At 40.7% G+C, this 26,205-nt stretch overlaps 1 protein-coding gene and 1 pseudogene across 1 annotated transcript in view; both read left to right on the top strand.

The window, feature by feature from the left end:
• MARCHF3 (membrane associated ring-CH-type finger 3) overlaps positions 1 to 26,205 on the top strand; it is a 177,633-nt gene that overhangs the window by 34,270 nt on the left and 117,158 nt on the right. The gene's annotated exons all lie outside the window — the stretch shown is intronic.
• LOC130033053 (transcription factor BTF3 homolog 4-like) lies at positions 356 to 5,812 on the top strand (annotated as a pseudogene).

Below are 26,205 nucleotides of genomic sequence, written 5' to 3'. Positions count from 1 at the left end.
ATCTCTCCATTCCCTTCACAATAAATTTTTTTCACTTGCCTTTTGATCAATACCAAGTAAAAGAAAAATCAAAACCAAGATCTGTTTCCCTTATTTTCTGCATTGTTATTTTCTGCCACTGAAGAGATTATTTTATGATTCTGTCCTAAAATAGAGTAATACTCCTAGTATTACATAATAAGTATTTCTTTTTCTCAGCATATTATTAATTGTTCTTAGATTGCTATTAAATTCCAGTTTACTGTAGTAAAAATGCTTTAATATATTCTCTGTGTTAATAATTATTAGGCTATTTTTGATGAAAATTTTCTAAAATATCTGTTTATTTCTTTGATATTTTGGCATTTTAACACAAATGACGGATTCTCAAGGTATGGTAGTGGTCAAGCCTATGTTACAATAAAGTAATCTGGCCATCTTAGATAAACTAGCATTTAGAAAAATTAATTTGAATAGGTTGTTCCACTGATTTTATTAGAAACAGGATCCAAATCTGCAGAAAAAGAGTCCCACATTGTTGTGCGAGGGCTGGTGTGAGATAGCAAGCCAATTAGGGAGGAGATACTTATCTTCTTATTCTTATTTCGATTTTTTTGTATTGTTTTGTTTTGCCAAATACAGTAACAACAAGTCTCACAATGGAGATGTTACTGAGCCCGCTGGAGCAAATCAATGAACAATGGGAGGATAGTGCTAGTGCTAGTGCTAGTTTTGTTTTGGGGACACACTAGCAGTGCTCAGGGCTTACTCCTGACTTTGTACTCAGAAAATATCCCCGGTGGGACTCAGGGACCATATGAGAGGCTGGGGAATCAAACTTGAGTTGGCTGCATGTAAGGCAAATGTCCTACCCGCTCTGTATTACCTCTCCTCCATCTTACTGATTCTCTAGTCTTTCAAAGAGAAGATAGCATTTCTATTTTTTTTAATTGAATCATCATGAGATACATAGTTACAAAGTTGTTCATGGTTGGGTTTCAGTCATATGATGTTCCATCACCCATCCCTTCACCAGTGTACATTTCCCATCACCAGTATACCCAGTTTCCCTCCCCAACACCTGTCTTTCCAGCCTGCTTTATGGCAGAGACTTTTCTTGTCTCTCGTTTACCTATTTTCATCATGCAGTTCTTATCCAGAGTGATAATTTCCAACTATCACTGTCAGAGTGGTCCCTTCTCAAACCCAGTTGCCTTCTCCCCCAACATTTGAGGTAGGCTTCTAACCATGGACCAGTCCTCCTGGCCCTTGTTTCTACTATCCTTGGATATCAGTTTCATAGTATTTGTTTAATATCCCACAAATGAGTGCAGTCATTATATGTCTGTCCCTCTCATTTGGACTTATTTCACTCAGCATAATACTCTCCGTGCCCATCTATTTATAAGTGAACTTTGTGTCTTCATTATTTTCCTCATAGCTGCATAGTATTCCATTGTATAGATATATCATAGTCTGTTCTCAGGCACTCAGGTTGTTTTCAGATTCTGGCTATTGTGAAATAGTGTTCAATAAACATAGAAGTTCAGATGTCTTTTTTGCAGTGTGTTTTTGTTTCCCTGGAGTATATTCCCAGAACTGATATTGCTGGGCCTTATAGAAACTCAATTTCTAGTTTTTTGAGGAATGGCCATATTGTTTTCCAAAAAGGCTGGGCCAGTTGGCATTCCCACCACCAATGAATGAGAGACCCTTTCTCCCTGCATCTGCGTCAGCACTGGTTATTCTTGTTCTTTTTAATGTGTGTGAGTCCTGTGGTGTGAAATATGATATCTCGTCATTTTGATTTACATCTCTCTGATTACTAGCCATGCAGAGCATTTTTTTATTGCCTTTTGAATTTCTTCCTTGAGGAAGTTTCATTTCTTCTCCCTGTTTTCTGATGGAAATAGAAGGTTTTTTTTTCTTGTCAATTTCTACCAGTGCTTTATATATCTTTGATATTAACCTCTTGTCAGATGGGTATTGGGTAAATCGTTTTTCCCATTCCATGGGCTGTCTTTGTATCCTGATCACTGTTTCTTTTTAGATGCAGAAGCTTCTTGATTTAATGTAGTCCCATTTGTTTATGTTTTCTTCCACTTGCTTGGTCAGTGGTGTTTCATCTTTGAAGATGCCTTTAGCTTCAATGTACTGAAGGGCTTTGCCTATGTTTTCTTCCATGTACCTTATGCACTCAGGACAGGTATAAAGGACTTTGATCCATTTTTATCTGACTTTTGAGACTGACATTAGAAAGAGGTCTGAGTTCACTTTTTTTTTTGTATGTTGCTGCCCAGGTTTCCCAGCACCACTGATGAAGAGGCGTTCCTTGCTCCACTTCATAACTTCATATTTCTTGCTCCTTTATCTAAGATTAAGTGATCTGGGGCTGCGGTGATAGCACAGTGGGTAGGGCGTTTGCCTTGCACACGGCTGATCTGGGTTCAATTCCCAGCATCCCATATGATCCCCTGAGCACTGCCAGGAGTAATTCCTGAGTGGAGAGCCAGGAGTAACCCCTGTGCATCGCCAGGTGTGACCCAAAAAGGAAAAAAAGAGTAAGTAATCATATATTTGAGGGTCAGTGAGTGTCAGAATATTAAATTCTTTACCATTGGTCTGCAGGTCTGCCTTTATTCCAATACAGTGCTGTTTTAATTACTGCTGCTTTGTAGTACAGTTTGAAGTTGGGGAAGGTGATGCCACCCATCTCCTTTTTCCCAAGAGTTGCTTTAGCTATTCATGGGGGTTTATTGTTCCATATAAATTTCAGGAGTGTTTTAGCTATTTCTTTGAAAAATGTCACGACGAATCACGACGACGACCGCATTCAACATCTTATTATGACATCTTATTATCTCATTCCTACTTTGGACAAACTGGCAGGCTACTGAATGTAACCTGCCCCCACGGCAGAGTCTGGCAAACTCCCCGTGACGTACCCAATATGTCAAATACCAGTAACAATGATGGGTCTCATTCTCCTAAAGAGCCTTGAATACAGCACTTTCTTAAAACTCTCAGGGCTAGGATGAAGGAGACGTTACTGGAGCCTGCTCGAGGCAATCGATGAATAACAGGATGGTCGTGATTCTTTGAAAAATGTCATGATATATTATATAGGGACTGCACTGAATCTATATAATGCTTGGGGAGTACTGCCATTTTGACAATTTAATCCTCTTGATTCACAACCTGAGGATGTTTCTCCATTTCCTCATGTTCTATTTTATTTCTTTAAGTAGTGTTTCATAGTTTTCTTTTATAGGTCCTTTGCCTTTGTAAGTTTATTCCAAGATACTTGATTTTCTGAGGCATGGTTGTGAATGAGATTTTTTTAAAAAATGCCTCTTTCATGATTTGTGTATAGGAAAGCCATGAACTTTGGGGTATTGATCTTGTAGACTGCTGATTTACTATACAAACCTATTATTTCTAGGAGCTTTTTGGTAGAATTTTTAGGATTTTCTAAGTATAGTATCTTGTCATCGGCAAATAGTGGTAACTTGACTTCTTCCTTTCCTATCTGCCCTTGATATCATTTTCTTGCCTAACTGCTATGGCAAGTACTTTCAGTACCATACTTAATAGAAGTGGTGAGAGTGGGAAAACTTCTTGTGCCTGACTGATATTAGAAGGAAGAATTTTAGTTTTTCCCCATTTGAGAATAATACTTGCTGTAGGCTTGTGGTATGTGGCTTTGGCTATATTGAGGAATGTTTCCTCAACTCCCATTTTGTTGAGAGTTTTTATCATGAATGGATGCAGGATATTGTCAAATGCTTTCTCTGCATCTATTGATATGATATTTTTTATTGATAGGATATTGATTGACTTGCTAATGTTAAACCATCCTTGTAAAACCCAGAATGATTCATACTTGGTCATGGCATCTTTCTGATGAGTCATTGGATTCTATTTGCTAGTATTTTGTTGTGGATCTTTGCATCTGTGTTCATAAGGGGCATCTGTCTGTAATTCTCTTTTTTTTATGGTGTCTCTGTCTGCTTTTGGTATCAGGGGATGATTGCCTCATTGAAACTGCTTGGGGTCTTTCTCTGTCTACTGGCCTGGGGTAGCCATCTTTCTCTTCCCGCGTGCCGCTGTTGGAGGACCTTTCCTGCTCCAGATTCACCAACAGCATGAATCAAGAAAAGTTAGCCAACTTCAGGCTCAGGTCCAGATATGGGGCAAGGGTACAACTCTCAGAAAGAAGAAGGTGGCGCATAGTGCAGCTACAGCTGATGACAAAAAAAATAAAAACTTCAAAGTTCTCTAAAAAAGCTGGCTGTGAATAACATAGCTGGTATTGAAGAGGTGAACATGATTAAAGATGATGGGACAGTTATTCATTTCAATAATCCCAAAGTCCAAGCTTCCCTTTCTGCTAACACCTTTGCTATTACTGGTCACGGAGAAGCCAAACCAATCACAGAAATGCTGCCTGGGATATTAAGTCAGCTTGGTGCTAATAGTTTAACAAGTCTTAGAAAATAAGGTGAACAGTTCCCGTGGCAAGTGTTGGATAGCAAGGCACCAAAACCAGAAGACATTGATGAAGAGGATGATGATGTTCCAGATCTTGTAGAAAATTTTGATGAGATATCAAAGAATGAAGCAAACTAAAATCTTTTCTGGTTTTTGGAAGCTGACATGGACTAGATTTAACAAATCAGCTATGTGGTTCCAAAGTTTTACAGACATGGAGAACATCAACTAGTTACTAGTTCAGTAATATAAATATTTTGTATATTAATAATGCTGTTTGTTCTGCATTTTTGGTCATTTTACTTTTGCATTTTGCACTTCCTCCCAGGATCTATTCTTTTAGTCAAAATGTATTGGTGCAATTGAGGGTGTTTTGATTTTCAGCTCTTGTTTTTTGTTTTGTTTTTTTGTTGGGTTATTTTTGATGTGTGTATGTGTATGTATGCGTGTGGGTGAACAAATTGGAAAATAGTTCTATTTATCCTCCTCCTTCCCCCCAGTAGAAATAAAATAAAGCTTTACATTTGAAACTTTATCCTTTTTTCCTAATAATGCACAGAATTAATGAAAAATGTGTAGCTTAAATTTTTTTAATCAGAGATTTTACCTTGGGAAGTTTGGTTTTAATTTGGTTAACGTTTTTCTTACAGTTTTCTGGGTTTTAAATGTTTTGAGCTACTTTGCTACTAGCCTCACGCTGGTGTAATAGGTAGTGTATCTTTGGCGTGGTTGCCATAGATTCACTTTAACTGACAGACCCAGAAGAATTTCTTTTGCTAGCTTTTTTCTAAATGCCCTTTCCCCACTCTCCTTTTGGTCTCCAAATGGCCTGGTCAACTTTTGGTAATACTCTTCCTCATCTTATGCTTCGCCAGAGTAGGGTATACTCCAAATAGAGTTACGTGAGTGCCTAATCCCTCATTTAGTAAGACTCAGTTCCTTCATTTTGAGGAACAATTGCTCTATCTTCAACTTTTTATTTCTTCTTGATTTTATAATTTGGCAGATTTTAACTGGAATTGCTAGCATGTGCTTGCTAAATAATTTTATGTTAGCCTTTTTCAGTATTCCAGTTTATACCTACTAATATGGCAAGTACAAAAATGCCTCCTTTTTTGTTTTGTTTTATTTTCCAGCAAGTTCGAGATTGGGGATGCCTTTTTTAATCAGAAAAATCAGCCATAGAATTCATCCCCCCAGTACAGTTGGGCATTCTGTGAAATAAAATGATTCTGGCCCCAGGAAGATTTCTTCAGTCACTTTCCTATTCTTGACCTTGAACCTACCTCTGGGTTGGATCTTAATATTGTAGCTGCTCATAGCATCCTCCTGCATGCTTAGAGTTATGCGCAGGGTTGAGGGGGCGGGGAGACACTGTTCAAACACAGTACTTATTTTTTACCTCTTCATAGAGAGCTTTGGAAGTAAGTTCAATTCGAGTGTCCTTCTTGCTGTCTAATTACAAAAGCTTATATTTTGCTATCTCAGCATTTGTTGTAGCAAATTTAAGAGTAAGATTTAGAAACTATTATTTCATGGCCTGTCATCTAACTATGGCTTAAACTTGCTGCATATCAACTTCTTTCAGTCTAGATATCTTTGTTATCCAAAGTGCAAGACCACCAACATATCACAAAGTTTATAAACACAAAAGCAAGCTCTTGTGTTTTTCATCTAGACATCAGTTTATAAATTTGTTCATTTTTCCTGTTATGTTTTATCTAATATATGGAATTACAAAATAAAATACAGTAATAAAAAAAGAAACTGCTTGGGAGAGCTTCTTTTTTCAATTTCCTGAAAAATCTTGAAAAGGATTGGCAGTAGGTCCGCTTTAAAGGTCTGAAAAATTCACTAGTGAATCTATCTGGACCTGGGTTTTTGTTTTTGGAGAAACTTTTGGAGAAACTTTTGATTACCATTTAAATTTCCTCGATAGTGATAGGTCAGTTCAGGTATTCCAAATCGTCTTGGTTCAGCCTTGAGAGGTCATAGTAATCTAGAAATTTATCCATATCTTCAAGGTTCTATTGTTTCATGGCATAAAGATTTTAAAAGTAATCTCTGATGATCCTTTGAATTTCTGTGGTTTCATCCCCCCCCTTTCATTTCTGATTTGGTTTATTAGAGTTCTCTCTCTCTCTCTCTCTCTCTCTCTCTCTCTCTCTCTCTCTCTCTCAGTTTCTTATGAGTCTTACTAGTGGTTTATCGATCTTGTTTATTTTCTCAAAGAACCAGTTGTTGGTTTCATTGATCTTTCAGATTGTGTTTTTGGATTCTAGCTTGTTAATTTCTGCTCTAAGTTTTATTATTTTCTTTTCCTGCTTGGTTTGGGCTTCTTTTGTTGTTCATTTTCCAAGATCTCAAGCTGTGAAATTATTTGGGTAGGCCATTTCTTTCTTCCTCATGAATGTTTGCAGAGCTATAAACTTGCCTCTCAACACTGCTTTTGCTGTGTCCCACAACTTCTGGTAACTTATGTCCTCATTCTCATTTGATTCTAGGAATCTTTTGATTTCCTCTCTAAGCAACTTGTTTTTTAGTAGCGAGCTGTTTAATATCCAGGTGTTTGATTTGATTCTCTATTTCTGTGTCTGATTAACTTCTATTTTCAATGCATTATGGTCTGAAAAGATAGTTGACATACTTTATATCCTCTTAATTTTATGAATATATGGGGTTTTTTTTTTTTTTTGCTTTTTGGGTCACACCCAGAGATACACAGGGGTTACGCCTGGCTCTGCACTCAGGAGTCACTCCTGGTGGAGCTCAGGGGATCATATGGGATGCTGGGAATTGAGCCCAGGTCGACTGCATGCAAGGCAAACGCCCTACCCACTGTGCTATCTCTCCAGCCCCTGGAGATATGTTTTGTGGCCCAGCATATTCCCTATCTTGTCTGTCTTGGAGAATTGTCCCATGTGCACTGGAGAAGAATGTGTATTCACCTCAGCATCCTGGTTTTTAGACAGATTAATTTTTCCTTGAATCTATCCCTTTACAACATTCCCCCACCTTTACTGGTTCTGTAAGTATCCCATTTTGTAAATAATCAGTCATTGACTTTATCTTTTTTGTTTATGAACATTTAGATGATTTCCATTTTCTTATTAGCAATGATTATGCTGCAATAAAGATCTGCATTATTATCAATGTTTTACTAATACCACTCCGTAAAAGCATTAACAATCCTGCATCCATCCCCCACTGGGGAGGAATACATACTCTAACCCTTCTTAAAGCTCAATACCTCTGTGCCCTCTTCTCCTTTCTTTGCCCAAAGCTTCCCCATCTGCTTCTTCACCAACTTTGACCACAAGCAATCAGTTCAAGCAGGGTCCCTGCTGAAAGGCCATTATGAGCAGAGAGGTGACTTAAACGTGGAAGCTATAGTGTGGAGGAGTACAGGGTACATGGAGACTCACTGAATAATGAAGACATTAAAAATTAAAAGAAAAAAATTTAATGCCCATGAACTTCAGGCAACAGGACAGCAGTAGCACTCACAGGCCCTTTATGTAAAGTTTCTCAGCCTAGAACACTGGCTGTTCCATATCATCCTTCTAGCACTAAGGTTAAATTCCACTGCCCAAGTTGTTACAGTCTCCCATCCCTTTTGCTGCCTTAGCACTGCATTTCTGCCTGTGTTAGTAACTCATCAGTCCTGCTCTGCTTTGTTTTGCAGGTATTAGAGTAGTTATAGTAGGTTGCCAGAAGTCTGGGTCTTTAAATTTCTCATTCCTTCTGCCCTTAGCAATTATTTTGGTTTAATGGATTCTAAGTAACTATTTTTGTTGGGTGAAAGAACAGGGGAAAATAAAACCTACTTTTAAATCAGTCATCTGAAATGGAGATAATATATTATAGTCATGAAATCCAGTGGCCTGGGTGAGGGGGTGATGGTGGTGTGGAATATAAAAACCTTTTAATGTCTAGGACATGCATTTTATCTGCCAGAAATAATCCTATATAAGTTATTTATAAGAATATAATGAATTGAGAGGCTCAGAGAGATTGCTCAGAAGACTGGAACACATGTTTTGCCTGCAGGAGCCCTGGGTTTAATCCCTGGGTTTGTCCCCAAAGCACTTCTGGGTATGATCCAAAAACCAAAATCAAAGCACCTCTCCCAAGAAATGAAAAAGAAATATAATGAATTAGGGAATTCTCTTTTTTCTGTGTTATGTCCAGCGAAGTAATAAAGACTAATGTTAATTTAATGCATCATAGCAAGCAGGACAAGGTTAAATTCTCAGCCTGAAAAAACTGTCTTGACTACAATTGTAAGATCATCAAACCTAGGCAGTGCAATGTAATGGCACATGCAACACCCTTCAAAATAGATGACACCTTCTCATCAGAATGTCAGATGCCCTCTCTTGAAGCACACACCTGAAAACACCCTGAATGAGAAACCCCACAATCAGCAGCATGCTTCCACATTGGCACTATGTCATACAATCACGGTGTTATACACTATTTTATCTATGAACATATGTTTTTATTTCTCTTGTGTTTTATTTAAACTCTGTCCAAGAATAACTGAGTGTCTGGCTTCTAAGTGCTTACCAGGCCTAGCTTAGAAGAAGGCCTCCCAGAATGGGAAATTAATCAGCTTTTTTGAATCTTGCCTTTCTTAATAAGTGAGCATTTTATACTTGGGGGTGGAGGGTTGGGCCACCCAACTGTTCTCAGGGCTTACTCCTGGATCTGTGCCAAGGAATCACTCCTGGCAATGTTCAAGGGGACTATATATGTGGAGGTTGAACCACAGTCAGCCAACGCAGAACAAGCACCTTAACCTCTGTATTACATCTTTAGCCTTTAGTGAGCATTTTAGGTTGAAATATTTTGTTTAAATTGGATTTATTTAGAATTAAATTACTACAGTAGATTAACACGAAATACTGCATTTTAGCAAATGCTTACCGTGGAGTAACTACTACCAAAGTCAAGATATAGAACAACTTTATCACCTCCTCCACAAATTCTCACACCTTTTTTTTTCTTTTTTTGTAGGAGTACTGCTATTTATTCAGCCACTGATTAGCTGATTGAATTGTGCATGAACTCCACCTTACTTTTTTTTTCTTTTTCCATTTTTTATAATTTTATTTATTGAATCACCGTGAGAGCAGTTACAAAACTTTTGGGTCTAAGACTCAGTCATACAATGAAACACCCGTACCTTCACCAGTGCCCATTCTCCACCACCAAAAATCCCAGTATACCCCCATCCCACACCCTCCCCCTGCCTGTGGGGCAGATGATCTCCACATTACTCTCTCTCTACTTTGATCACATTCACTACTTTGACACCAGACCCACCATTATTTAAGATTTTACCCCAACACTCAGATCTGCTGAAAAGGCAACAATAGACAATTTGTGTTCTATTGCTGGTTATGACTAGCATATGATGTCGTGTGGCTGCAGTAGGGCCATGTGGTTTTGAAATTCTGAAATTTTAACACTTAAATCTGGAGGGATTTCTGCCAAAAGCCACTGGGTTTAGAGATCTGCTCCTGAGTCTCTGGGATCATGGCCGTTGAGCAGCTTGATGAGGAGCCAAAGAGGCCATTCGTGAGCGATGACTTGGGGTCTCATTGGGGTGGGGAAGACAGGCCCGGCTCTACCTCCCCCCCCCATCCCGTGAGACCCAACAAGTTTCGTCACTGTGGGCCCAAGCCTGACTGTCCAATGGCCTCTGGAGGATGACAGCCACCAAGTCGCCAAGAGGGAGCAGGCGGAGGGACAGCACCCATTCCCCCTTGGGGTGGCCCAGACACATTTCTGACAAAAACCGCTGGGTTTCGAGATTTGTTTCTGAGTCTCTGGGATCAAGGCCATTGAGCAGCTTGATGAGGAACCAGAGAGGCCGTTTGTGGGCGATGACTTGGGGTCTCGTTAGGGTGGGGAGGACAGGCCCGGCTCCACCTCCCCCCCATCGCGTGAGACCCAACAAGTTTTGTCACTGCGGGCCCAAGCCTGACTGTCCAATGGCCTCTGGAGGATGACAGCCACCAAGTCGCCAAGAGGAAGCAGGCGGAGGGACAACACCCTTTCCTCCCTGGGGTGGCCTGGCGACAGTAACGTACTGTGGAGTCCAGATGCATTTCTGCCAAACGCCACTGGGTTTTGAGATTTGTTTCTGAGTCTCTGGGATCATGGCCGTTAAGCAGCTTGATCAGGAGCCAGAGAGGCCATTCGTGGGCAATGACTTGGGGTCTCGTTGGGGTGGGGAGGACAAGCCCGGCTCCACCCTCATCCCGTGAGGCCCTGTGTGTCTCGTCACTGGGGGCCCAAATGTGACTATCCAGTGGCCTCAGACGGATGGTGGCCACTGGGCCGCCAGGGGGAATAGACTAAGGCACGAAACCTATTCCCACTTGGGTTGGCCCAGCACCGGTAGACTACTGCAGAGACCAGACGCATTTCTACCTAAAGCCACTGGGTTCTGAGATTCGTTTCTGAGTCTCTGGGATAATGTCCATTAAGCAGTTCAATCAGGAACCAAAGAGGCCTTGCCTCCAATTATATAGCTGAGCCGGAGGTGGTTTGTGGGTGTGTTTCCCACATACCTAACTTTTGGCCGTTTACTTTCTTGATAAACTTTGCCCCAAGTTTTTGGGGTCTGGCCAAAAGCACAGCAGCAATTTTGGGGTATCTGGAAGTCTGAAGGCGCCATGAGGCTGCTGATGCACTCGCCTCACAGGTACAGATTGACCTGCTGGCGGCACCATACCCCCTCTCACACCTTTTTAAGGTCAACTTTTCTTCTACACTCATCCCTTTGCTACTATTGACTTGTGTGTGAAGCCTATGATTTTCCCTTCTACAGTTCATTCCTTTCTGCTGCTGAGTAGTATTCCCTTGTAGGGATATGCTGCAGTTTGCCTCTTCAGCAGTTGAAAGACCTTTGGGTTCTTTCCATTTGGGCCAATATAAATAAAGCCACTATAAACATTCATACACTATTTTTTAATTGAATCACTGTGTCATACACTATTTTATGTGTGAACATGTGTTTTTATTTCTCTTATGTAAATATATAAGCTTGAGATTTATGGGTTGAATAACAAATACTTGTTTAATTCTGTAAGAAACCATGTGATTGTTTTTCCACAGTAGCTATTCTAATTTCCATATCTATCATATTTACTAAGAAAATTTTAGGGTTAAGATTATATCAACAGAATCTTAGAATATTTTTGTTTGTTTCTGTGGTGGCCAGACCAGTGATGTTCAGGTGACTTCTTCAGCTCTGTGCTCATGGGTTATGCTCAAAAGGTGATCAGAAAGATTGTGTGGTGCTGGGGATCAAACTCAGGCCTCCTGCATGCAAAGCATGTACCCAGCTGAGAACATTTTAATAGAAATATTTTGGGTAGATTGAAAGTCATTAACAGGTGTTGATTTGATATTCTCCCTTGAGAGGAAGGGGAAGTAGAATAGAGATGCAGACTCTATCTTAAAGTGTTCGGCTTTTTATTTATGTACAGAAAAAATATTCTGCCTCAAACTGATTAAAGTGTTCAGCTGCTTGGTAAGACTCTGCCCTGATAGTCAGAGGAGATTAAAGCTATTTTGCTTATAAGTTTAGAGTCCACTGGGCCACAAAGTTGTTTCCCAAGCCCTTTGTGTATTGTGGCACCTGATAATGTAGAATTCTGGGAAACGAAATGACACATCTCTTGAGGGTGATAGTTATAAATTGTGTTCAAATTCTCGATTGCCTAATAGTTGATTTCTTAGCTTCTCACCTAAATGCTTTCAGACTCTGACCAAAGAAGAGACTTTGTTTACAGATCTCTTACCATCTAGATTTCATATGGTTGCAAAAGGTATTCTAGACTAGGCATACAGTTTCTTGGTAGAGTGCAGGCTTTGCTTGTATATGGCCCCTGGGTTTGATCTCTTGTGAAAGGAAGAAAGCAAGGAAGTGTGGAAGAAGAGGATTATGAATTTGCCCACTACACCTGACTGACCCTGGAACCTCTTCTCTGATTCAGGAGAGCTGTATCTGTGTGCTTTCTGGTTTTTGCTATAATTAGCACCTTTGTACTCAATAGGAAGGCTGTTTGAATTGGAGACCTGGCCTTTCTCAGGCTTGTAGTGGGTCACAGTTGCCTGCTTTAGAATCAACTGAGATTGAAAACAGTAAGGAGTGAGAGGACTCAGTGATTTGTGGACTTCTCATGCCCTTAGTAACTTTCAGAGTTCTGTGGTAACCATATCAGCACCCTGGAAATTGCTGACCTAAAAATCAGGCAAGTAACCTCCTGGAACCAAGTTCCCATAGTGTTTAGGAATTTACTGAATGATCCTGACTAAGGAAAACTCTCAGCCAAGGCCATTAATGGACTCTGTATTTCACTCACTTGAGCAAAATAGGAAGAAAAAAGGAAATCAATTGGAAAATAATTATTTTCTGTCTAATTTTGCATAAGAAGATGTCCTTGAGTGCTTTCCTATCAGCTGCAGAGCTCCACATGCCCCTTCCGTGGGTGTGCCTCTCCTTGGAGATGCCATTGAAGGCTCTGCAACAATGCCAGGGAGGCCTTGGGTTTTGCGCCGATTTGACTCTCTTATGGATGCTCAGTTGGATGATGAAAACGACTGATAAATATGATACTTGTGGTATCAAGAGAAAGAGGATTTTTGTTTTCAGATTTAACCGATTTGTTTTTTCCATTGCTGACCTATGGGAGTGTGAAAGCAGGAGAGAAGCTGGGGTGATGGGAAAAGGGGGATAATCAAACAAAGGTTTGGATGTGCTGTATACCAAAGGTTTGGATATACTTTATACCAGTGTTTTGACTGTTCACTTGGCATTAACTGAACCCTCAGAATGCCTTTCCTTTATATTGTCCTGTAAATTATTTTCCCAGAACTGCCCCCAATTTCAGCCTCAGTGAATTGTCCAACTTTGCATATTCACGCGACCTGAAGAAGACCTCATTGGCAGATCCTCCAAATCAACCAGAAAATGGAAATGTCCTTGGGGTACTTTCGCTTGATGAGTATGATAAATTTACAAAGTTAGGCATTTTATCAAGCCAAGGAATGCATTTGCCAAGGAAAATAATACAGTTATAATTTTAAAAAAAAAGTAAAAGAAGAAGTCATCTTGCTGCTAAATTTTATTCTTAATGAAAAAAAGCTGAAACTATTAATGGAAGACAGGATTAGAGCATAGTATAATAGAAAGCAGTTCATAATTATTGATGTTAAGTATTGTAATTAATATATTCATACTGGTGCTATCAGTAAAATGTTCCTTTAAGTGTGTTATAATTTATGGTTTGCTAGATCATAATACAACTCCACAGATCTCACTCCCCAGCCAAGGAAAGGCATTAAGACAAATCTGCCCCAACTCATGAAGCTTTTGGTTCATTTTTATTCTTATATTTATAGTGGCCTGACATTCATACACTGACAACTTCTGTGGCAACTGAGGGATGGCTCACAGAATCTTATATAAAATTCCCCATCCCAGTCCCATTCAGTCAGCTGTAGTTAACAGTTTTTACCTTGCTACAAAATGACCTGATAATTCTTCTCAATCCTGACCCCCCAGTATATAGTGCATATACTATACAGTACTAGTTGTACTTTTTACACTTTCTGGGCGATTTCTCAATTGAAGCTGGGCATGGATAAAAGATAAGAAAAAGGTAAAGTAACAGTGAGTTTATTGGGTTTGGGTCTTTGCTTTAGTTTAGACCTCTTCCAGGGAACCCCTTTTATCCTGTCTGCAATTTGCCTTCTGTCTACAGATTGCCTACAGGGGGGGTGGAGGTGAGCAGGGGTGGAGAAACAGTAGGGAAGTAAATTGAGGAATCAAGTTCCTTGGCCCTCTCAATCTCAGTGGACTGACCCCAGCATTATAAATCATAAGTTGGCAGGCAGGGTGGATTTGGGACCCTGAGAAAACTGTTGTTCTAGTCCAAACTTAGCTGTCTTTGAGGTCTGCCTTCAAGCCTGGGCTGCTTTTTCTGCCTTCTGACATTTCTGGTAGTCTATACTGCTATCCCCACCAAAGAATTCAAGCCCTGCCATATTTAAGGCCCTGCCTCAGTCAGAGTTCTTAACTGTTCTGTGACACTTTCTGATATACAGTCCTGAGCGAGAAAGTGTGTGGATTATAACCTCACACTTATGGGAAAACCTGGTCACAGGCAGAGGGGAGGGGACACAGTCCTGCCAGATAGCTTTCCCTCCCCTTGCTTCCTATTCCAAAGCCAGCCTACTTTTCAGAGATCATTCCTGAAAAACAAACATTTCTCTTGAGAAGCCCAAACCCCCTCCTTTCCAGGGGCCTGTGAAGGCTTTGGATCTGTGATTCCAGCATCTTTCTCCAGTGTTCCCGCCTAAAGAGGGAAAGTAATGATGGAGCACACTGCTAACTGCACAAGAAACCTTTTTTTCTAGTTACAGTTCTCAACAAGCCTTTGCAAAGGCTTTTCAAGCCTGTTACTCCTAGGTATCTGTTGAATCTGGTCAGAGATCCTGTGGGGAAAGAAATAGTCTGATTAGCATTTAGCTGACTTTGTGAGTAGGATGTCAACAGCCTCATCCCCTATGTAACTGTGGAGTATTCTCTGTCAGGAGCACATTTTTCCTGACTTCCAGCTAGAGTCTCTCCTCACACCACGCTTCCTGCATGGTCCATTGCTCCTGCCTATGTTTTAAGAAATGAAAACAGCCCAAATTGTTGGCACCCAGCTGTGTACCTGGGTCATGATTGAGTGTAATGTCCACATGTTCCCTTGGCTAGCTGAGTCATTTTGTGTTCCATCAAAGGAATCACCCAAATGGGATGTCTTGTGGGAGACAAATCAAATGGCTTTTGATTGTCACCAAGCCTAGTTGCCACATTACCTGTGATTATCTAAATTTTATTGAGTTGGAATTGAATTCATTAAATCAGAGTTGGATTAGGAACAATACAGAATGCTGCATATGTACACCAATTCATACACACATGCATGTACACACATACACACACATGTGCACATATATACACATGCACACCCATACAGTACTCTTTTTTGTACTCTAAACCTAATTGAATTACTGCTCAAAGCATTTCCACAAAGAAGCTGTATATAGTTTATGTTACGCTGCTGAGATAGCTCTGAGAAAGAGTTAATGAATCCACGTAATACAGGCCTTTAGTAAACCAAGGTTGGAACCAAGTCTTCTGGCTTAAAAGCTCTTTAGCTTTTCTTCAATATCCATGTCATTATGGCACTCTGTTAGATACCAGATCTGCATTAGAGGCATCTGGGGACTTCAAGTATTAAGACAGAATTTCTTTAGGTAGGACCCAAACTCCATATAGAAGAGTGACCAGGAACACAGCTTCCTCATCGGAGCAAAAAAGGCGTTCTCCTTTGCTGTTCTATTCAGACTCTAGGACTACTCCTGACTTTGTCTGGGGGTGGAGGTTGGGAGGAGGGGAGTGAGGAAACTGGGAACTGTACTCTACATCTAATTGAATTACATTTAATTCCCAGTGGTACTGGGAATTGAGAATTGAACCTAGTCTTCCCTCCCACGTGCATAGCATGCATTCTAATCCATTTGAGGTACCTCTTTGGCCCCTGGTCCACAACTTTCATCTGAAAAGTACATGTTTAAGAAATATTGGGCGACTAATAAAAATTTTTAAAATAATAATAAAATAAAATAAAATAAAAATAAAAATTGTAAAATTGAAAAAAGAAAGAAATATTGGGGGGCTGGAGCAATAGCACAGCAGGTAGGGTGTTTGTTTGCCTTGCCCGCAGTTGACCCAGGTTCAATTCCAAGCATCCCATATGATCCCCCAAGCACTGCCAGGAGTAATTCCTGAGCGCATGAGCCAGGAGTAACCCCTGTGCATTGCCGGGTGTGACCCAAAAAAAAAAAAAACAAAAAAAAAAAAGAAATATTGGGCCAGAGCAATAGTACAATGCATAGGGCATTTGCCCTGCTTGGGGCCTACCCAGGTTTGATTTCTGGCATCCCATGTGGTCTCCTGGCACCACTGGAAGTAATTCCTGAGTGCAGAGCCAGGAATAACCCCTGAGCATTGCCAGATGTGATCCCCCCACCAAAAACAAAATATGTGTATGGCTTAACCTGTAGCAAGATGTTAGTACTCTCTTATACAAGGACTTAATTGCTCCAGGGTAAGATACAATAATCTTCACACACTTTCCTCTAAGGAAAATTTTTACAATCATTTTTAGCAAAGTATTTATAATAAGCAATACAAAATAAATTATTCAAGGCCTGCTATTGGGTAGACTTGAATGGTGGTTGGGAAAATTGGAAATAATGGTGGTGGGAAGGTGTACTGGTGGTGGGATTGGTGTTAAAATATTGAATGTAATGAATCATTGCGAACAACTTTATGAAAATAAAATTAAATTTAAAAAGAAAAATAAAGTGCATGTTTAGATAGTGGCACTAAGTTTGATAATTGTTTTGTTGTTCTTAGGTCATATTAGAACCAGATATTGAAAGTTTTAAGGTAATCTGAAACTTGAAAAGGCGCAATCTGTTAAATTGACTTAGTTTAATGAAAAGAGTTAGGCCAAAGGATGTAGCTTCATGGTAGAGTCCATGAGTGAGGACCTGGTTTCAATGCCTGGCAAAAAAATAAAAACAGAAAACACTTAACTCTGCCCCTCTCTCCCCAGCCATGGTCATGGGCAATTCACCCCCAACCAATAAATAAATAAATAGATAACGGTTTATGAAAAGCAAAAAGTGCTATTTGAAATAGCTTTAGATAGTTTACAAAAATCCTTGAACAATTCCTTTATAGAGATTCTAAATACCATAGTTGTCAAGTAACACGTTTTACTTGTAAAATTAAAATGAGTTTGTGTGACAGCCTAAAAAGAACTAAACTTTCCTCCACATAAAATAGTGTTCACACTTTAGTCCTCTGTTAGTGTTGGCTTAGATAACTGACATGATATTTTCTTTTGTTGATGTTTTTTAAAGAAACGTTGAAATATCCTTCCTCTATTGATATGACTGGAGGGAAATTATATGCATGCACATAGATCTGTCTCTCTAAACTAAACATGTACAGAGCATCTTAACTTGGAAGTGAACGCTGTGTTTAGCTTTATTTCCCAAAGCCTTACAAAATCCATTAATATTCTGTACCCATTTTATTAATGTGTTTAAAGAAAAGGATATTTCTACAAAAACAGTTTGAGGATATTTGACAAATACAGTTCTCAGATCTCAAATTTGAACTAACTCTTAAAAATCTCAAAAGTTTCATCTAAGTTAAGCTCCTCCCATCAAGCCCTCGAAGGCTGTACAGTCCAGAAAATGGACTGAGGACCTGAGGAATTGATCCCTGAATGGCCAGGATGTAATTTGGTGTTTTTTGCACAGCATTGCTCACTACAGTGAAAGGTGAAGTTAGAGCACCCCCCCTCTCCTCATCCCCCCATTAGGAATTCTGAGAAAGCTTTCCTCCTCACTGAACAGCAACTCTCCAGAGAAGTTCTGGAAGCAGACATTTGTTCAGTGCTGGAGGCTGGTTTGCTGCCCTGCAGAAGCATTATAAGAAGCTGTGTAGCAGTTTTTTTTTTTTTTTTTTTTTTGCAGACTCAGCAGAGCACTGAACGCTTAACAACCAGCTTGAAGAATGCTGCAGTCATGTGTCAGTGCTCACCGCAATGATCCTTTGTGTAGCAGAGTGCTTGACTGGGAGCTTAGGGGGGAAAGTCACACCTCTGCTGCTCCAGCTCTTGAGATTTTCAACTGGGACCATGGATTTTAGATGAAATGTTTTAAGGGAGTTCCACATTGGGCTTCTAAATCAGAGGCCTTGGCATTTGTGGGATCATCTTTAATAAGAGTTGAACTACAGCCATGACCCTCCCCCCTGCCAGCCCCAGAGAGAATATATAGACACTTGAGCATGCCAGAGATCGGGGAACTCTTACAGCTCATTCAAGCTCTCTGCTCTTTCAAGGCCTCACTGTGTGGGTCACACTGGATGGGGAAGCATTGGTTCTAGAAGAGGTGGCCAGTGACTAAAGAGATAGGCTGTCTGTCATCAGGACAGTGAGACAGGGCAGTTTTGTGTATGGACAAAGCACTGGGGTACATCGGTGTGGGCATTGGTAATGAAGACATCATTCTCATTTTAAAAGTAAAGCAAATGCCCTGTACGGACCACTATCATCACAGCTATCACTTTGCATTGGACAAATGTATAATTCCTGCTAACCCTGAAACTTAATAAGTACTGGAACTATCTTCTTTCCTGTGAGCCTTCCCCCCAGCTTCCATCTCGGCCCCCACACACGCCTTTTCTTCCCTAAATTGTTGTCATTCTTGGTATGAAAACAAATTCTAGTATTTATTAGACGAAACCTTTGCTTTTGCTGAGGGCTGATATGATTTATTTTCTCCATCTTTCCATGTTTTCCACTGATAGGTCCCCATGTGCACAGAACAGATTCCAACTAGTGCTGTAGAGGACTGTCTCTGTGGGCTATATCTCCCCTTAACAGTTTCTGACCTTTAGATCAGATGCAGCATGTTCCCTCCAAAACAGATTCAACTGCAAAACAGCACTGGGAAATAAGTTTGTTTTCCTAAGGGTTTGGAAAGCAGGTTGAAAAGAAAACTCACTGCTTTTCACACCAAAATTCCCATATGACACTCAGCCAGAGCTTTTTGCTTTCACAGTCCCTGCCCCTCCTCTTTGCTCTATGCTCCCCTCCTCTCTCTTGTTCTCACTCTATCGCATATGTTCTCCAATTCATGGAGCTTCCTCAGCTTCTGCAATTCTGCTTCCTCGTGCCTGCTACTTAATACTGTCTTGAATTAGGCAGAAACCATCTGTACTGAAGACAAGGATTTTATTTACTCCCAGAAACAAGTGACCAGCCCTCCTGGACTCCCATGATTTTCTGGTGGCACAAGGGCACAGTTAACTAATATATATAGCCTCCCCTCCCCTGCTCCTGAATAGGCAGCAAATTTCTTTCTTCTTTGCTTATTCTACTGAAGGCCTCCTTGTTCTTGGAATTGGCATTTGTCTGTCTCATTTTTGAATAGATGCATAGTAGCCACACATTTTGTACAAAATGTTACCTTCATCCATTCATAAACATTTACTTTTTTTCCTTGACTTTTCCCTTATTATAAGCAGTGCTACAATCAAATATTGTAACACTCTCACCCTCCCAGTATGTCTGTAGGATGAATGTCTGAAATTGGCATTTCTATATTTAAAAATGTGGTTTGTCACATTAAATAAGCACTGCTGTCCAGGCATTTGTCTTCTGACTGTTTAGAAGAGATTTTTCCTATGAAATTGTCTCATTTTATATGTTTAATCATGTCCCACCTTGATTCACAAAGGATATAAGACAGCTAGTGGGGAAATAAGATTTTAAAATAGATGGAAAGGAATAGTGGAAAACAAAGAGAAATACATAAAATGGACTGATGAGTAGGGTTATTATAAAAAATTCTTTCCCTTTTATTCTGTGCTCCAGGCAACCTCAGATTTGGCATTAAACTTTCTAGCAGCCAGTACATTGAAAGGAAACTGATCAATTATGGAATTCACAATGGAAAACAAAGCCATGACTTGGCAGACTCATATAAAGTGAGACAAAACATTTTTGGGGCTATGACTTCATATGAACTCCACAGCGTTTTCGTGTCTATCCTGTTTACTCAAACCCAAAATGGGCCCAGAGCAGAAGTCTGCTTTCTGGTGCTGATTATCTTGGGTGGGGAGAATCCTGGCCAAGAAAGATAACCAAACCACTCCCCTGCCTCCAAATGTGACCAAATAAGAGGGTATTCAAAGCAGACCTGATATTCCAACACACAGACCTTCCTTTCTCCTAAAAGCTCCTAGAATGGCCTTGGGAGGTGAGATTAGCAGTGTATGAGGACCCTGTATCTATAAAACAGATCCAAAACACTCCTGAGGGGGTATTTACGAGCAGTGTTGGACTACCTGAAGTGAGCAGACAGAATGATAAGCAGATATGCACTCTTGCTTCTGCCCTGGCTGAGAACCAGGATCCCTGGAGAGAGTAAGGGACCAGAGCTATCTGACCATGCCAAAGAAGAGACTCAGGGCATGTCAGCATCAACCTCAGAGACAGGAGCCAGGAGAGAATGATCTGAGCTAAGTGGGAGGTGTCAAAAATCAGATATAAAATGTAAGGAAGCCTAGATCAAGAAAAAGAAGGTGTAATTTTGCAGGACCCTCAGACCTTGCAGAGAACCCTCTGACCTTGTAAAGGATCAGATAGACTATTCAATGAAACTCTGACCCAAACAGAAGTGAAACCAGATCCTAAGCAGCATAATAACAAAGAGAAGGATGGTTTGGACCCAGATTTGGAAGCAGAGAATATTTTGTGAGTCCCACGAGCACATGCCTGGCATCATGAGTATGCATCCAGTAGACATGGGGAAAGTTGGAAACCAAACTCTGCTGCCTTGCAGACTTCTTGTCTCAGTATTCCCCAGGAACCTCCATGAGGATCATGAAGTTTGGGAGGAAAGCTCTCTTTGCAGAAACAGTACACCCAAGTTCTGTTCTCCCTGCTACTCCCTGCAGAGTAAATAACTTATTCTCCTAGATTTTGCTGAGATGCCTTGAATATTTCAAATTTGTACTAATATTTTCTGAGCCAAACTCATCCAGTTATTAGAAGGCCTAATAATCTGCTGTCTGTGACTTCCCAAGATAATGACACAATGCTGGGAGGGAGTGATATCACCATAAAGAAGACATTCCCCAACAATGCTGGGAGTTTGGGCTTGACACCTTGTATAATTTTTTTCTCAGGTAAAGAAAAATATATGATCTGGCCAAATTCAGCTATGCACTCTGGAAAGGTGAGAATAGATGGATAAGAAGGAGAAAGTCAAGAAGGACGCAGGGTCTGAACAAAAAAGACTGATTAGATGATTGTTAAAGTAAAAGGTCAGTCTGTTAAATTGTGTCCCCACTAGAGGCTTGAATACAGGTTTTATAAAAGCAAGCACCCAGCCAGGCTGCCATGATAGGTGATGTGTGTCTGAACAGACATCATTGGTGAGTCCCACAAGAAAGGAAAGTGACTCCAAAGATCATTGCTGGCAAAATATAAAACAAAATGAATTTAGGCATATGAGATCTCCACCTGCAACAATCCTCACTCTGATGTGGATAATTTTACTTGCAGTGTCTGGTACATTCTATGGTGTAGACACCATAGAATACAACCTATAGAGGAAACAGTAGGAATATTATCAGGAGCAGAAAAAGAAAAGAGTTAAGTAGCTGTGGTTCAGCCCCATTAATGTAGGAAGGGAATTATATTCCCTGGCCATTCTCTGGGTGACAGAGTAGGAGGAGATTATCCAGCAGAAAGAAAGTCAAGACATGGGAACCTGCTAGAAGCATCAACCTCTGGAGATCCACAAAAGAGACTAGGACATAAGAAAAGCAGGCAGCTCCAAAGGGAGTAAAAGAAACCAAATGAGGCGTTGAAATAGGCCTACTGGGACTATGCTAGGGCACTCAGAGAAAAGAAGGTATGTTTTTTAGTTAACAACTGATCTATTTCAGGAGGTTGGAATTCCCTTGATTCCTTTACAGATGTGTCCACCTGGAGATCTGGGTTTGGTCATAAATGGCATCCATTATACCTGCATTTTAGTTTCATGCACATAAATCGTGATCCACAGTTTGAGTACTTACTACCCTCCACACCAGTTTACTCATAGACTTCCTTTGCTGTATCTTCTTCATTCCACATCCTGCTTCCTTCCCAGATGGCAATGCAGAGTTTCCCAGAGTATCTGATTCATTGCATTGACTGAATGTAACTGATAATGAAATTTGACCCAACTTAGATTCTGGTATAATCTTAGCCAAATAGTTACAAGTGAAAAATTAATTATAACTTATATATGGGAAAACTGGGCTGAAGTGATAGCACAGCGGGTAGGGCATTTGCCTTGCACGCGGCTGACCTGGCCGACCTAAGTTCAATTCTTCCGCCCCTCTCAGAGAGCCCGGCAAGCTACCGAGAGTATGTTGCCCGCACGGCAAAGCCTGGCAAGCTACCCATGATGTATTCAATATGCCAAACACAGTAACAACAAGTCTCACGATGGAGACGTTACTGGGCCTGCTCAAGCAAATTGATGAACAACGGGAGGACAGTGCTATATATGGGAAAACAAAAGATTATGATAAGGTTTCAGTGTAAGAATATCATAGTCAGGGCTGGAGCAATGGGTAGGGCATTTGCTTTGCATGCAGTTGACCCAGGTTTGATCCCTGGCATCCTAAAGAAGAAGAAGAAGAATTATTTCATACTCTACTTTAATATAGATTTAAAATTAGCATGTTAGGCCAATGACTTCAGCTGTCACATATAACTTAAATCACTTTTCACTGACTTTTATTTACTTATTTGGCTTGGAGGTCATACTCAAGGGTGCTCAGGGCTTACTCCTGGCTCTGTGTTCAAGAACCACTCCTAGTGGTGCTTTGAGACCATAAGTTGTGCTAGGAATCAAACCTGGATCAGATGCATGCAAGGCAAGAACCTTACCTGCTGTACTGTCTTGTCTTCATCCTCTTGTTATGACATTTAATCCTTGACTGAAGAGGTGACTATTTGATAGAGCTCATTCCTGACTACACAAGGTTCTGAGTTAGATTCTGGGTACTAAAATGCACCCCTAATCAGTATCACCAAGTATAGCCCTTGGTGGCCCCCAAACATCACTCCATTGTGGCCCTTATGAAAAAGAAAACTTTTGAGGATTGGGGAAGGGCTTGGACCACACCCAGTGGTTCTCAGAGGTTACTCATGGCTCTGCACTCAGGAATTACTCCTGGTAGTGCTTGGGGGCCATTGGGATGCCGGGAATCAACCCCGGGTTGGCCACATGCAAGGCGAGTGCCCTCATTCTAGCCTTCTAAAAAGAAAACTTTTAATCTATAGGTAAAGTAATTTATTGGCATAAAGTCGTGTTTAGAATATGGTTAAATGTGTACAAATGTAAGAAACAGGGGCCTAGAGGACTAGCACAGGGGCATAGAGCGTCTTTGCACCCTTTCAAGCATATGGTCACACTTCCTTGGTGTTCCTCATAGGCCAAGTGCTCTCCCGGCAGCTCTGCAGTTTGAGCCTGGCAGCTCTGCTGTCTGTGATCCCAGAACCCCCAAAAAGAAAAGAAATAAGAGTGTCAGCTTTAAAAAAGGGAGAAAATTTTTTTCTCATTATTTAAAGAACCACAATCCTCATTAGTTTGATGTGGTGATATTGGTTCTAATTCCCTGAAATCTTTTTAAGTTAAATAGTTTTATTTCAGAAATTTGAGAAAAGAGAGAGAAAGGTCAAGTCCCATAAAGGAAGATAAGTTTCACATCCAAGCTGGGATGTGGATGACTTTGGAATGGAGTACCCTAGAAAAATATATTTATTTTGATTTGAGGGTCACACCTAGCCAGTTCTCAGGGGTCACTCTTTGTGATCCCAGGGGATGATTGTATCAGGGCTCAAATCAGATAGACCTCCTGGATGCAAAGCATGCACTCCAACCCTTTGAGCCAACTCTCTGGCCCATGAAATTACTAGTTTAGCAGAGATTAATGGTGTTTGCAGGATATATCCTTCAACCATTGTAATAATTTTTATTTCTAAACCCCGAATCAAGTTTCTTAATTATTTCCTCAGTAACGGTTTTCAACACAAGAGCAAAAGCATTATTAAAAGTTTATTTTCCTCTGTATCTCTGGTTTTCCAGAGCAGTATTTCTCAGGCCTTTTTTTAACTATGGCCCCCTTCTGACCTTGTTTTTATCCTGTGTCGCCTAATCTCTTGCCATAGAACCCATTTATTTACATGATTTTCACCTCTTGCCCCCTTGAATATTGTAAGGGTTCCATAGAGGGCCTTAGGCCCACTCAGTTGAGAAATGCTGGTCTAGAAGACAATGCCAAATTATGTAGGAAAACAACAATTCTTTAACCTGAAAAAACACAACTCATTTCATCCCCTGGAGACCAGGAATTCTTTACCCTAAATTGAGTGTCTGTGATCGGAAAGTGGAGTCCTTTCCTGGACCATCCTCCCAATAATTAGACCCTTTAGGGAGAAAGTACTTTCATATTTTCTTTTTTGGACCCTTCCATGAACAACAAATTTTGCTTTATTGATATGAAGTATATATTTCTCTAAGACATCTTTCTTTTTAAATTTTTTATTAGTGAAACACCATGAGGTACAGTTGTAGACTTACAAATTTTTGTGCTTGGGTTTCAGTTATATAATGATTGCGTACACATCCCTCCACCAGCGCCCATTTCCCAACTCCAGTGCTCCCAGAATCCCTCCCACCTCCCCCCTATCCCACCCCACCCCTGTGTCAGGGCATTCCCTTTTGTTCTATCTCTCCTTTTGGGTGCTGTGCTTTGCAAAAGAAACATTGAGTGGCTATCATGTTCGGTCTGTAGTCTAAGACATCTTTCAACTGTGCAGTGATGACTACTTTAAAATACTGTCCTTAAAAAATATAATGCATGACCAAAAGTAAATAAATAAATAAACAACTAAGTAGAATACTGTCCTTTCAAGGCTGGAGAGATAGTGCCTCAGATAAGTCATTTGCTTTAAACATGGCCTACTTGGATTGAATCTCCAACACCAAATGTGTTTTTTCTTTTCTTTTTTTTTTTTATTAGTGAGACATCATGAGGTACAGTTGTAGACTTACAATATTTTGTGCTTGGGTTTCAATTATACAATGATCAAATACCCATCCCTCCACCAGTGCCCATTTCCCACCACCACGGATCCCAGTATCCCTCCCACTCCCCATCCCCTCCTCCTACCCTGCCTCTGTGGCTGGGCATTCCCTTTTGTTCTCTCTCTCCTATTGGGTGTTGTGGTTTGCAAAAGAGGCAATGGGTGGCAATCATGTTTGGTCTATAGTCTACTTTCAGCATGCTTCTCCCATCCTGGGAAGATCCTCCCAACACCTTTTACTTGGTGTTCCCTTCTCTATCTGAGCTCCCTTTTCCCCTAGCATGTGTGGCTGGCCTCCAAGCCAAATGTGTTCTTGAGTATCACTGCTGGGAACACCCCCTCATCTACTCACCTATCCAGCACAAAGCTACAGACCATCAGGTGTAGCCCCAACCCCAACACCCCAATTAATACAGTGTTCTTTCTAGCCATCCCCTTAGTTTTTTATGGTGAACTACAAAAATGTCTATATTATATGGTGTAACAGATCACTTACCACCTTATTACAACAGAAGCAATAATCTAATAATTTACATACATTTTCTGCAACCCAACTGAACAGGGTAGAATCATTACAATGCCTGTACGTTGCCTCAGGCAACCAAAGTAAGAGGATTACACGCTGTCCCCCCACCCCACCCCAAGTCCTCCTGCCACCTGCCTTGCTCCTGGGATTGCCTGCTCTGGCATCTCACTAGATGAGGCTAAGATTCCAGGCCTGAATCAGAAAGAATAGGGACAGAGGCACTGTCAGGAAGCTGCAAATTGACTGGTGCACCCCCTGCAGGGGGGAGCCTTCCTTTCTCTGTTTTGCTCCATCTGGCAAGAGCCCCAGAGAGGAGGAATGCCACTGGTTTGCACACTCAGTCCTCTACATACCATCAGCTTCTGCAGAACTTTGTTTACTCAGTTAGAGTGACCTAGC

Source organism: Sorex fumeus, unplaced genomic scaffold (assembly GCF_029834395.1).
Source record: "Sorex fumeus unplaced genomic scaffold, SorFum_2.1 ptg000051l, whole genome shotgun sequence".
In the NCBI taxonomy this organism is placed as follows: Eukaryota; Metazoa; Chordata; class Mammalia; order Eulipotyphla; family Soricidae; genus Sorex; species Sorex fumeus.
This window is presented reverse-complemented; position numbering and strand designations above follow the sequence as displayed.